Source organism: Culex quinquefasciatus, chromosome 1, assembly GCF_015732765.1.
Source record: "Culex quinquefasciatus strain JHB chromosome 1, VPISU_Cqui_1.0_pri_paternal, whole genome shotgun sequence".
In the NCBI taxonomy this organism is placed as follows: Eukaryota; Metazoa; Arthropoda; class Insecta; order Diptera; family Culicidae; genus Culex; species Culex quinquefasciatus.
The window spans coordinates 15592911-15606256 of record NC_051861.1 but is presented as its reverse complement, the minus strand read 5'-3'; the positions used below and the strand labels follow the sequence as shown (position 1 = coordinate 15606256).

The window sequence follows — 13346 nt, the reverse complement described above, 5'->3', positions numbered from 1 at the left end:
ACGAGGAGTCGAACAGTCGATCAGTCATGCTGTTTAACAGTTCAGTAGGGGAAAAATACCCTTTCCAATCAATCACCTATCTTCGTCATATGGAGAGTTCAATGCTCGATCAAAGCTCCAAAAATACTATTTAATTTTAAACTTACCAGCAACAGCACCGCCTCGAGTAAGCACGCAAATGTATGTCACTTACTGGCCAAAAAGATCAAATTAAATGCACTTTTGGCCATAATTTCTATTTTGCAAGACCATTTCTCATCATTTTGTTGGCACACACAGTGACACACGCGAGAAACCCTCAAACGCTTAATCAATATCGCCTTTTTCACGGCGCTTTCGATACAAAACTTTCAACAACATGTTCTTTAGCACATTAGTTAGTCACTCACTTGAAAAATAATCCCGAAACATGTAAATAATTAGCAAGCGCCATCAAAACAACAAACGCGCCTAGTATTTTGACGTTTGAATTTTGACGACCCATTCCAATCAAAGGCTGAAGAAAACCGAGCAAGAAGCGAAGGCAAATAAAGAACAAAAGCGTGGCCACCAACACCACCAGCAGCGCCTGTTGGAGTGAGCCAATGATGCCAGGAAATTTTCTCTATAAATGCTACTTTTCGTGAGTGTTCGCTTAAAATTTCATCAATTTTGGCAGCACTAAGCATCCAAAAGAGCGCTGGAACAAAAAAAGAACTAAACTGAAAATAGGAAAATGGGCGTGGCACAATGCACTCGACTGATAAGAATGCATTTGGGAAATGATTTTTTTTAAATGCTTGTTAAAGGAATAAAATAAATTAAAAAAAATGTTCATAAAAAGTTGCTCTACTCGTTGGTATACTTAGTTTTAGTAATTTTCAAGGGACATTCGAGATTATCCAGCATCATTCAAACACGACCTCTTATTAGGCTTAAAATGTGATTTTTTCCCCTATTCGAGTTGCTAAGCAATTAATTGAGTGGTTAACAAGTTCAGAGAGCTCTTCAGGAGCTAAGCTACTCAACACCTCTCTATCGAACTATCTCGAATTGCCTGTTCCGTTTTGGTAGCTTTTGCACAAATCCATTCCTCTGTTTCCAAAAAATTAAGAATCACATTTCTTCCAAAAACATTTCGCCGACACAACCAACGTCAGCCCAAGTAGTCTCGCCGATAAAACAATTTGCCAATGGAGCAAATCGCAAACGCATAAAACGACAATCGATATTTCCGGCGAACCTTCACTATGTTTTACTCCGGAACGCACCACTTGTCAATAAAGTAGTAAAACTAGGAAACGGCGAAGGGGAAGTTGGGCTGGCAAATATGGCAAACCCACCCCGGAAATCAATCCTTTCCGGACCATTGGATGTGTGTGTGCGCGCGCTGTTTCCTTGTTGTTTTGGGAAATTGGATTTTTTTCGGGGCACTAATTCGGCTTGGTTGTAAATATGTCGGATGAAAGCTAAGGGAGAAATTTCGTCAGTAAACAATCAGATTTTATCAAACACATTGCGATGATTGAGGCATCGTCGACTAAATCATACAACAAACTTCTCAACCAACCGCCACGATTTATCAATTTATCAAAATCAAATTTTCACAAGCTCCATCACACTGGTTGATCCAATTATGGGCCCAGAAAAAAAAACAACGTCTCGAAACAACTCTGCTTCCATCTTTGGCAAAACATTCCGCCGGAAGTGAGTTATGATTTTGAGTCTGTGGTGAAATTTGGAAGCCGGAACGAGGCTGCGAAAAGCTGTTAAGTGTTTTTGAAAAAGTTTTTTTTTTGCTCTCGCTGTCTCTCTCTGATACATGTTTCATTTTTTATTTCTTTGGCGAGCTTCACGAATGGAACACGTTTTCAGCTGGTGAATAAAATATAGATGGATTGATTTAAGTGTCTGGCCGCAGAAATTGATTACATCCACAGTGTTGAATCGAATGAGTGGAATACCATGCATCACTAATTGGTAATATTCCAAAAAAAAATTCTCAACATATTGCAAATTGAATTGATTAATTAAACTAATTTGTTCGGCTGTAGCTAAACTACATTTTCCAATCAATTTATTTCCATTCTGGTGTAATCTTCTAAAAAAGCTGAACAGTTCCCAAAACACCCAACAAAAACCAGAGAGACCAATCTGCAATCAGTTTATGTTTACAGTCTCATTTTTGGTTTATGTGTGCAGTTAAAGTTCTGCTGCCACAGTTTTATGCTCTCATTCCCAAGCTGCGAATGGTTCTGATATGTGTCCTGATTTGAGTCCATGCTCTGGCCATACAGCAACGCCAGAAATCAGTTGTGATGTTGCGACTGGGTGGAGGATTCTGTTTGTTGGAGCCATCGCAAAATATTATGGTTTAGTAGCAGCCCACAGTAGCTGGTTGACATGGCAAAGGCCAGCGTAGACAATGTGGCTCCCCTTATTTGCTGTAATAATGTGGGTTGCGGGAGTCAAAGTTTTGACGGTACCCTGCCAGACGATAGAAATTAGTTCGAACTTTTGCAGAATGAACGTCTCGTGGAAAGATTTCAATCAAAACTGCAAGCATTTTTTTATGCTTGCGATGAGTGTTTGTACATTTTAGATTTGATTCATCTTAATTCCTGTTTAACATTCCAACTCTCAAGCCCTCAAAAATGTTGGAACGGTATAATCAACTGGTTTTCGGTAATAACTCAAGCAATTGGGACAATTCTTTGTTCAGTGATTTGTTATGATGTCTTGATGATTCTAGAACTTTGCAGAACTCAATTGGATCAAAACCTGTAATTTTTGCGATCAAAAACATCGTTCCAACTTTCTTTTTCGCTTGTAGGCGTAATATTGAAAGTTTTGCCCAAATCTGCTAGTCTTAATTTGAAAATTTTGAAAATATTTTTTTCGAAAAGATCGTAAAATTTCACGAATGTTTCATATTTTAACATCGTAAATCGGTCCATAAGTTTTTTGAGATTTCGACGTTAGAAAATGGTGGGTGTGTGAGTGAGACTTAGAAAACATCAATTTTCCTGCTTTTCAAGCCTTTGCATGGCAATATCTCAGCAACTCAAGGTCGTATAAACAAAGTTCAAAAAAGCAAAATATAGAGAATTTTCTCAGCCTTTCAAAAATATTTTTTTCAATAGTGGGTAAACATGTGCACCAGTTTGAAAAAAAAATGAAAACTGCGACTATTTTCAAAAAAGTTACCTAAAAATTGTTTCAACTTGAAAACGGTGAACATTATATAAATTTCACTAAAGTATTTTTTGATTGCAAATTTGATTTTAAATCGTAAAACGAAGATGAAAAATTTTTGCGACCAACATTTCGATTTATTAAAAAAATAAGTTTTGATTAAAAAATTCACAACTCGGTCAAAGATTTTTTGCACAACCTGGAAACATCTGAAAAGTTGGCATTTGATGTCCCCTTAAACATATCAAAAAATAAAAATAGTGTTTTTTTGCAAATCAAGTTTTAGTGACAAAAAGTTAAGTTAAAATCACCAATTTTTTTCACCCTATATCATTTTTTTTCGGTGTAGTCCTTATCCATACCTACAACTTTGCCGAAGACACCAAATCGATCAAAAAATTTCTTCAAAAGATACAGAAATTTGAATTTTCATTGTATCATTTTTGTATGGACAGCTGCCAAATTTGTATGAAAAAATATATGGACAAATTAATGACGCAAAATGGCTTCTTTGAACATACCAAAAACACCAAAAAAGTTTCAGCCGGATTAAAAAATACAAAAATTAAAATTAAAAAAAGATCGATTTCGTAGTGAACTGCTCAATTTTATTTTAGTAATTGCGAAATTTCTAACAAAGAACTCTGGAACTTGCAAGAATGATTTTAACAATTTAATCTAAATTTAGAATAAAAAACGTCAATTAATCCACCCATAGGTGGTTGGTGCCTTCCTCACATTCAGAGGGTAATGCTATCCAAAATATATACAAAAGGGTGGACTTTTCAGTGTTCTATCAACTTGATTCATTATTCATACTATTAGATTGGTTAGTCAGATCTCCATAATTCAGGGCACTTATGTGTCAGCTCTGCAATCTATCAAACTCGTTGGAAAGGTCTTTTGATCACCTATCCATCGACAGGTCGCATGATGATCCGGACAACGTTTTCATCGAAATATATGAGTTTGGCCTCTAAAAAGTGCATAAATAACACTTATTGTCAGATCTTCGATGTTTTAAACTCATTTGAAAGGGTTTTCAATTATCCAACTAACGACGGGTTGCATAAGGGACCCGGACATCATTTTCATTGAAATATATGAGATCCGGCCTCCAAAAAGTGTATAAATAACACTTAAGTGCTGATAACTTTTGATAAGATTGTCAGATCTTCGATTTTTTAAACTCATTTGAAAGGGTTTTCAATTATCCAACCAATGACGGGTTGCATAAGGGACCCGGACATCATTTTCATTGAAATATCTGAGATCCGGCCTCCAAAAAGTGTATAAATAACACTTATGTGCTGATAACTTTTGATAGGTTTGTCTGATCTTCAATGTTTTGGGCTCATTGGAAAGTTCTTTTAAATACCTTTCTGAAAATGTATAACATGATATTCCTTTCAAAAACCACCCTTTTTACAATCTTCCGGACTTACGCCAAAATAGTTTTTCTTACCATTACTTTTGAAGTACTTAACTAAACTTGCTGATTTTAAAAAGAGACCTATGGGACCAAAAGACGGATCAAAGGAGACTTATACGGTCAAAATCCGTTCATCCAGTCCGGAGATAATCAAGTAACATTTTTTTTGTCCACCCACCTACACACATCCACACAGACATTTGCTCAGAACATGATTCTGAGTCGATATGTATACGTGAAGGTGGGTCTACGAGGTCAAATTAATAAGTTCATTTTTCGAGTGATTTTAAAGCATTTCCTCAGTAAGGTGAGGAAGGCAAAACGCACTAACGTAGGATTTACCTTTCTGGTCTAAAATTACATTTTGATAAGGTAACGAAAGCGAACGGTTTTTACTTTTCATTCTTTGAAATGAAGAGCTAAAAGAAAGGATTTTTCTTAATTTTCAAATTTCAATATCCTTTTAAGGATTTTGGTTTTCTACACTTAGTCTATGAATGTGCATTTTTTTAAGGTGCTCGAAAAGATTTTGACTCAGAATCCAAAAATAAGAATTGAATATTTCAGAATTGAAATCGAATTATGGAACAAGCCTGATGCTCACCCTTTTCCTGAAACCACCACCGAAAGAAGAATGCACGTGCGAAAAGATTGCACGACCACGCCAAAATGCTCCAATTTGCAAAACAAACAAAAAAGGATACCATCAACTGGGGCAAATTGGGTCAGCAGTTTAAACCATGTTAGAGCAAAATATTTTTATTTTTCTGGTTGGCTAGGAATAGACAGATTACAGATTCAGATCAACAAAATGTGTACATCCATTTCCAAAAAACCTTTAAGTGCTCTAAACACTGCTGTCTCTATTCAGACTGTAGTCCCGATACACCCCAGATGACAGTACTAAAACAATGTCAAGATACGCAATCATAACACTACAACATGCTAAAACAAAGAAAATTCCTGTGGCCTACAGTCGGATGGGCTGCCGTTAGACTTTCAGGAACTTGCCCAGGGAGGGGCATTGCTTCGATTAACATATGCCGCGGTTTATTTCTGTGCCATATAAATAAAATCACATAAAATAAAAGAATAGACATACACAGAGAAAAACTGGGTAAATCTGGAAGGTGTGAAATTTGATGAAAAATTTCATGACGTAATTCTACCTCAATTAAGTCAGAAAAAGGTTTACAGAAAAGAAGTACTCATCCTTAGATTTAATATTATCATGATTTTTTTCAACTGTGTGTGTATAAATTAAAGGTTATTTTCGGATCCCGGTTCTGACCACACTGGAATACCACGTGGTCACTCCAGAGAACGGAGGCTCAAGAAAATGGCTCCGTTTATGAGCGCTGGCAGAATAAACAAGTTATTAAACAATTTGCTTGACATTAATAGTGCGCGTCGTCTTGTGCCATGGCTTTATGGCTACGGCATAAAAATATCGTTAAATGAGCTGCTGCTTCTGTTTTTCTCAGAAGAAACGCTTGCTCTCCAGGAAAAGGGTTGAATCCTTGGGAGTTTAAGAACTAGCACTAATTTGTTGGGAGAAAGAATCTAATCTAAATTAGGCTATGTTTTCAGCAATGAAAAAAAGAATTTCTCTATGGTTTATTAATCTCTAAAATTCTTTTGCAGAAAGCAGCATCATGCGGATGGGAAGTACGTTTTTTGGCAGGGTGAGGCGTCTTCCCATTACGTCAAGTAATGTACGGTACGGTTGGCCAGATCTCCATCCAAAAAAAATCATTGACGTTTTCTTGAAGAACAAACATTATGTATTTCCCTCGACAATCTGTAATTTTAGCACCTTTCATCATTGCTTGTTGATGCAAATTCCTATTTCTAAAGCTCTCTACAAAAAGACTCCTCTTCAGACACCTCAATATTTTCTATCTAAAAGCATACTTTCACAATATCCCAACGTCAAAGCACAGGAAATGCTCAATTTGAAAGTGTTTTTCTTGTTTGCGCTCAACCATACAATCTATCGCGTGGCTCAAACCTCGTTGAAACTTCAAAGCACCGCATACTCTTTCGATTTTCCCTACTTTTCGCAGATTTTCGTAGAGGGCGCTTTTCCCGCCCAAAATTCCCACCAAAATTAACTTCCTTCACCCCCTGAAATTTGCCACTTTCAACAAATTGATCGATTCCAAAATTGTGCCACCATCTGGAGCCACAACCAGCTTTTGAGTGGTGCGGGGGAAATCCTCGCTGACAGCTCACATTTTCCGAATTTGTTCGACCGAAATGACGAATTAGCCCCCCTCGGTGCCAAACACCGACCACCAGTCTCCAGCGAACCGCAACCTCAAATCTGTTTCTCGCGTGTGGCAATATTTGGATCGTTCGTACGCCAATATCGGCGTCAACATATACAAACAAACGCAGCTGTCACAGCTTCTGGACACAACAATATGTCGGGGAAAGGGACAATTTCGGTAACAAACGGTTGACACATTTATCAATCTGTCAATGCGATTTTGCGATTTTGATATTCGGGATGGAAGGGCGAGTTGGGTTTGAAAAGTTGAAAAGACCGGGATTGGCCAGCCAATAAGTGGTGTGAAGTGGACACCGACCATGAAACGGGTTAGTTTGTTATACTTTTAGATATTGAAATGGTTAATTATACAGCCCAGACTCAATCATCCGAAGTTTTCGGTCACATAAAACAATTATCAGAAAAGAGTATTTCTTTTCAATGATTTTTTAAAGATTAAAAATTGGTTGAAAAATTGATTTTTGACAAATTATTAGATCGGTTAATGCATCAAAAATATAATTATTTTACATGGGGTATTATAACTAATGAGTTAAATTTCCCGTTCCGGGAATTCCCGGGATTTCCCGAAAAAAAATTGCCTGTTTCCCGGTTCAACGTTTTTGCACCCGCGTTGTGAAAATGTACAGAAAAAAAAGAAAAAATAGTAATAGAACTTAATTTGATTTCATTCAAATTAATTTACTCTTCTCATTGAACTTATCAGCTCGTCTGAAAATTTCAAGTCAAGGTTTATTTAATATAATATGGGTAATTCTCTACCAACTCACACGAAATCGGGAAAAGTTGCCCCGATCCCTCTTCGATTTGCGTGAAACTTTGTCCTAAGGGGTAACTTTTGTCCCTGATCACATGCGAAAAAAGAGGTGTTTTTCAATAATTTGCAGCCTGAAACGGTGATGAGATAGAAATTTGGTGTCAAAGGGACTTTTATGTAAAATTAGACGCCCGATTTGATGGCGTACTCAGAATGTCGAAAAAACGTATTTTTCATCAAAAAAACACTAAAAATGTTTTAAATTCTCAAATTTTCCGTTACTCGACTGTAAAATTTTTTGGAACATGTCATTTTAAGGGAAATTTAATGTACTTTTCGAATCTACATTGACCCAGAAGGGTCATTTTTCATTTAGAACAAAAATTTTCATTTTAAAATTTCGTGTTTTTTCTAACTTTGCAGAGTTATTTGTCAGAGTGTTACAATATTGTACAAAATTGTAAAGCAGACAATTACAAAAAATATTATATATAGACATAAGGGGTTTGCTTATAAACCTCACGAGTTATCGCAATTTTACGAAAAAAAGTTTTGAAAAAGTTGGTCGTCATCGATCATGGCCGTTCATGGTCACCCGCGACAGACACGGACGACAAAACAAAAAGAAACGCAAAAAGTAATTTTTTCAAAACTTTTTTTTCGTAAAATCGCGATAACTCGTGATGTTTATAAGCAAACCCCTTATGTCTTTAAATCAAATTTTTTGTAATTGTCTGCTCTACAACTTTGTAGAACATTGTTACACTCTTAAAATAACCCGGCAAAGTCAGAAAAAACACGAAATTTTAAAATGAAAAATTTTGTTCCAGATGAAAAAATTACCCTTCTGGGTTAATGTAGATTCGAAAAGTACATTAAATTTCCCATAAAATGACATGTTACAAAGTTTTTTACAGTCGAGTATCGGAAAATGGGAGAATTTTTAAAACATTTTTAGTGTTTTTTTCGATGAAAAATACGTTTTTTCGAAATTCTGAGTACGCCATCAAATCGGGCGTCTAATTTTACATAAAAGTCCTTTTGACACCAAATTTCTATCTCATCACCGTTTCAGGATGCAAATTATTGAAAAAAACCTCTTTTTTCGCATGTTCAAAAATGGAAGGGGTCGTACCGCCCCTCCGTCACGAGATATCAAAAAACGGACCTCGGATTCATCATCAGGGACAAAAGTTACCCCTATGGACAAAGTTCCACGCAAATCGAAGAGGGGTCGGGGCACTGCTGTGTGAGTTGGCGGAGAATTACTCATATAAATTTTTGAAACATTCAAAACTGGAAAATGATCTTGCTTATTTGTTGGGCAATGAAATTGACGATATTTTGAAATGAAATCAAACGAATTTTGGAAAGTTTTTTAATAAGAAAATTGTTATTATGATATTTCAAAACAAGGTATGGGGTTAATTTTCGCCGAGATCAAAATGGTAGGTTTTTAAGGATTTTAACAAGACCAAATAGAATGAGAATTCAATTAATATCATTAAATATCACAAAGAGGGTTGTACATGAACAATTAATTAAATTTGGTAAATCATAGTTTGAATAAAAAAATGGAACATTGGATCTACTAAGGGCTTCGCAGAGACAAGTATGCAAAATGGAAGCCTAGGTATTTTAATTATGGTAATTTTACGTAAAATTTCGATCAACTTTTTACCACAGTCATTTAAAAAATGAAAGAAATCATAATAAAAATATTAAAAAAACTATTTCGTATTATATAAAATATGCCCAAACAATGCAAACATATGTTTAAAACTCGATCAACATATGCTAAAATTTTGAGTTGTGGTTTGTTAAAGTATTGTTTAAAGAAAAAAGGTAAATTCAATGTCTATCGTTTAAAAGAGATTTGAAACCAGTAAAAGATATTTGTCATGAAAACATATTTTTTATTCTCTGAAACTGGTCACAGAGACAAATTTAAAGGCAATTTATTGATGTTTAAAAAATAACTTCGCAACAATACAAATAAATATCAAATTATTTTGAATTATTGCACGATTTTGACAGACTTATTTTAAAATAGGAAAAAAAAAACAAGCAGTTAAGCCATACATCGTTCCTCACATTCATGTTTTCCATTAAATTTACTGTCTTATACAATTGTGATGCTAAATATCAATCAATTTTGAATCAATTTTGAATTTCCCGGGAAATTTGTTGCAAATTTCCCGTTTCCCGGGAATTTTGTACCTCCGGGAAATTGGACGCTCTAGGTATAACTTGAAAACGGTGAATTTTATCAAAAGAAAAAATGTAGTATTTTTCGATTCCAAAATTCAGAACGTTACGCAAAAACATGTCAAAACTTTTCCATTTTTGGAAATAAACCTTTTCAAGATAGAAAATCAAGAAACATATGGGGTAAACTTTGACAGCTCATCATGGTATGATTTCCAAGAACAAATCAGCTAAATAAGCTAAACTCTATCAAAATACACACAACAAATTTCCACTTAAAATCATTCCCACCGTGGAACCACCCAATCCTAAACCGCTCTCCCCGCCGAACGTCCCAAAAAAAAAACTCGACAACGCCATCCAATCGCTGAATTGTCGGTTTCCATTTCCACGACTGACTGGTCGCGTTGAACCTGTTGGCCAGGCCGGGCCACGCCACGAGCTAGATCGGTCAGCGTCCCGCGCTCCGCTAAAAAACCCATCCAACCATGTGAATAGAGTCGTCTACCAGCCCCTCCTTCCCTTTTGATCTACCAAGCTGGCAACACTGACTGGTTGAAAGCTTTATTAGATACGCTTCGTCGGGGGCTGACTGTAGGTGTGTGTGTGTGGGTGAGTTGGGTATCGATTGACAGTTTTGTGGTCTCTCTTGCCACAGGGACACTTACACACACATACAAGCAAAACTAGGAGAAGTGATCAAACGAATGGTGGATTTCGCGTTGGCAAACGGAGATTAGCATACCTTTTTTTTGGGTATTTCAGTTATTTAAGTTTTGATTAAAGAGCATAAAAAGTTATTGTTTTTTGAAATGAATTTTAACTTTGCCTACTGCCTAGCTCAGTTGAGTTGAACACTCAATAAAAATAGCATTGAGATAGCGAGCGCGAGTTGTAATCACCCGACTTCAGTTCAATTCTCATAATCAGATTTTTTCTGCTATATTTTCTTTGCCAGGTTTTTGTTAAATTTACCCAAGCAACTATGGTCACATCATAAACCCTGAAAATAAACCAATGTTTTTGTTGAGCTGAATCTCTTTATCCTGTATTAAACCAAAAGCAAAAAAAAAACCTCTCCCAGAGATAAGAGAACTGTGAAAGCATTTTTTTTTCGTTCGCACACCGGTTTGCAGCCGCGGTGGCCAACGAAGAATTATGGCCCAGCGGGGACATCCAAAGCTTCTGGGGACCGGCACCTTCCCCGCCCGGTCATAAAATATGTAATGGCCCTGCCGTCTCTCCTAGTTCTAGGAGTGAGGGGAAAGGTAAAATAAAAATGGGCCAAACATATCTAGGTGAAATCCTGGCTCCCCAAGCTCGGCTCATTCCATTTTATTTCGTTTAAAGCAGTGGAGTTTTGGTTCGCAGAGGATTTCTTTTTTTTTTTTTGCTTACACACGTGAAAGTCAGCTGTTTTTCCGGGAGGCGTGCCTTTTTTTTTGGTTTTTGGTGAAAACGTGTAATTTATGTGCATGTGCTCGGAGAGTGCACTTCACGTGTGCGTCACACGTTTCAGGGTTGTTTTTTGTGCAGTGGGTTTAGTTTTGAGCACTCACGGATATAAGTTAAAAGTCATTCACTTATTACGCAATGCAAATTTAAAATTTTCTAACAAAATTCAAAATTTATTGACAGGTTTTTTTTCCACCGTATTTTGTTAAAATTTTCGTAATTTTTCTTAATTTATTTTGTGTGTAAAAAGTCGTATTACAAATATTTTTTCAGAGAAGTGTAAAAGCTTAGAACCTTACAATTAAATACATCTTTGCTGAAGATAAGAAATCGATTAGAAAATTTATTTCCAAGATACAGATTTTCGAATATTTTTGAAATTTTTGCATGAACAACTGCCAAAATTGTATGGAGAATCAATGATGCAAACAAGGGTCCTGATTTTCGGTTCAATGAACAGAAACCACTCACTCATCGCCTATCCAATCGTCGCCTATTCCAACCCGCTAGCATTCATGAGCGAATGAGCCTCGCAAGCAGCCAGCGAGTGGCCCGAACTGTTCACTCAGCGAACAAATACATCGTGAAAATATTTGCCTACTCCGTCGCTCGACGACACTCACACACTACCATGCTCAGCGAAGAGCCACTCTCACAAAATGCCAGCGCGGCAGTCTGTTTGTCTTCACGCCCTCAGTTTGCCATCAATTTAATTTTTTATTGGTGGAAGTTTCTTTGAATAGTGTCTATAATGTTATGAAATCAAAATAAATGCATAATTTAATTGATAACAGTGATTTTAGGCAACCCAAATCAATGAGTATAACGCAGCGCATCAGAGAAAAAATGATTTCAGTTGAGAGTGATCGGAGACGACCGGCCTGTCTGAACCGTTCGGAGACTGATCCGATCAGAGAGAGAGAAGAGTAGAAAAGAGAGTGTTCGGGAGCGAATGGTGATAGAGTGACAAACGGTAGGAATTCATCAAGGCAATATCGCGTCGCCTGATATTTGTACTCGCGAATGGAGTAGTTGATTTTGAGCAATCAGGACCCTTGGATGCAAAAAAAGTTTTTTGGTTCAACTCGTTAATCTAAAACGGATAAATTTACGGCTCGTGCTGATCAAATTTTCTTTTGACATCTTTTCGCATAATCTACCTTCTATTTCCAATTTTTGTTAAACTTGTATAAAATATGAAATTTATTAAACTGTAACAAAAATCAAAACTGATTCCACATTTTTCTGCTAATCATCCTCGAGTAAAGTCACCCGTCACTCTCCGGTGGCCGTACTAAAGTCATCTGAAATTCCCACAAAAAGTTAGTGGCCACGTGGGCACATTGTCCGCGTCAGTCAGTGCAAAAAAAAAAAAGAAGTAACAAAGTCTTTTCCACGTGGCAGCGCCCAGTGAAATTGCCCCCATCAACCTGAACTCGTCTCGGCACCGTTCTTCATCGACATCAAAATGCTTTCAAAACATTTTATTTTTCCATTTCACGTGTCGGAGAAAAAAACTTTTGAAATGGCCTTTGGGTGGGAAAAAAAAGAAGGAGAGACGGAGGTGGGCAATATTTTCACTTTGGTTGGTCTCCCACAGCCACTGTCAACACCTCTCACGGCTAGCAGGTCGTTTCGGGGAAATTCGGAGCTAACAATTTAAAAGGGACCAGTTGATTTTTTTTATAAATGTTTGTTTATATTTATTCGCATTTGGAATGGTTTGAAAACATTTCGAAATTTTTATTTTATATGAAAAAAGCTTTTCAAAGTGCCTCTTCGAATCCCCCCCGACCCTTCCACCTTCCTGCCAGGATGTGAATGACGTGTCCAAAAACGTGTAAATCGCGAGGGCTCTCAGATCAGATTCGCGGAAATTACCGTCAGCCGGCGAAACTTGGCCGAAGCCAGTGGCCATCGTCCCGTCAGTTTTGCAATTTCCACGTGCCCCGAGAGCCATTTCGATGAATTTGTTTGCAGAAGAGGGCCCTCCAGGTTGGAAATATGGCCAAAATGGGCGCATTTCT

General features: G+C 36.9%; 1 protein-coding gene across 1 annotated transcript in view; it reads left to right on the top strand.

Moving 5' to 3' along the window:
- Window positions 1-13346, top strand: part of LOC6032983 — a 430596-nt gene that overhangs the window by 317864 nt on the left and 99386 nt on the right. The gene's annotated exons all lie outside the window — the stretch shown is intronic.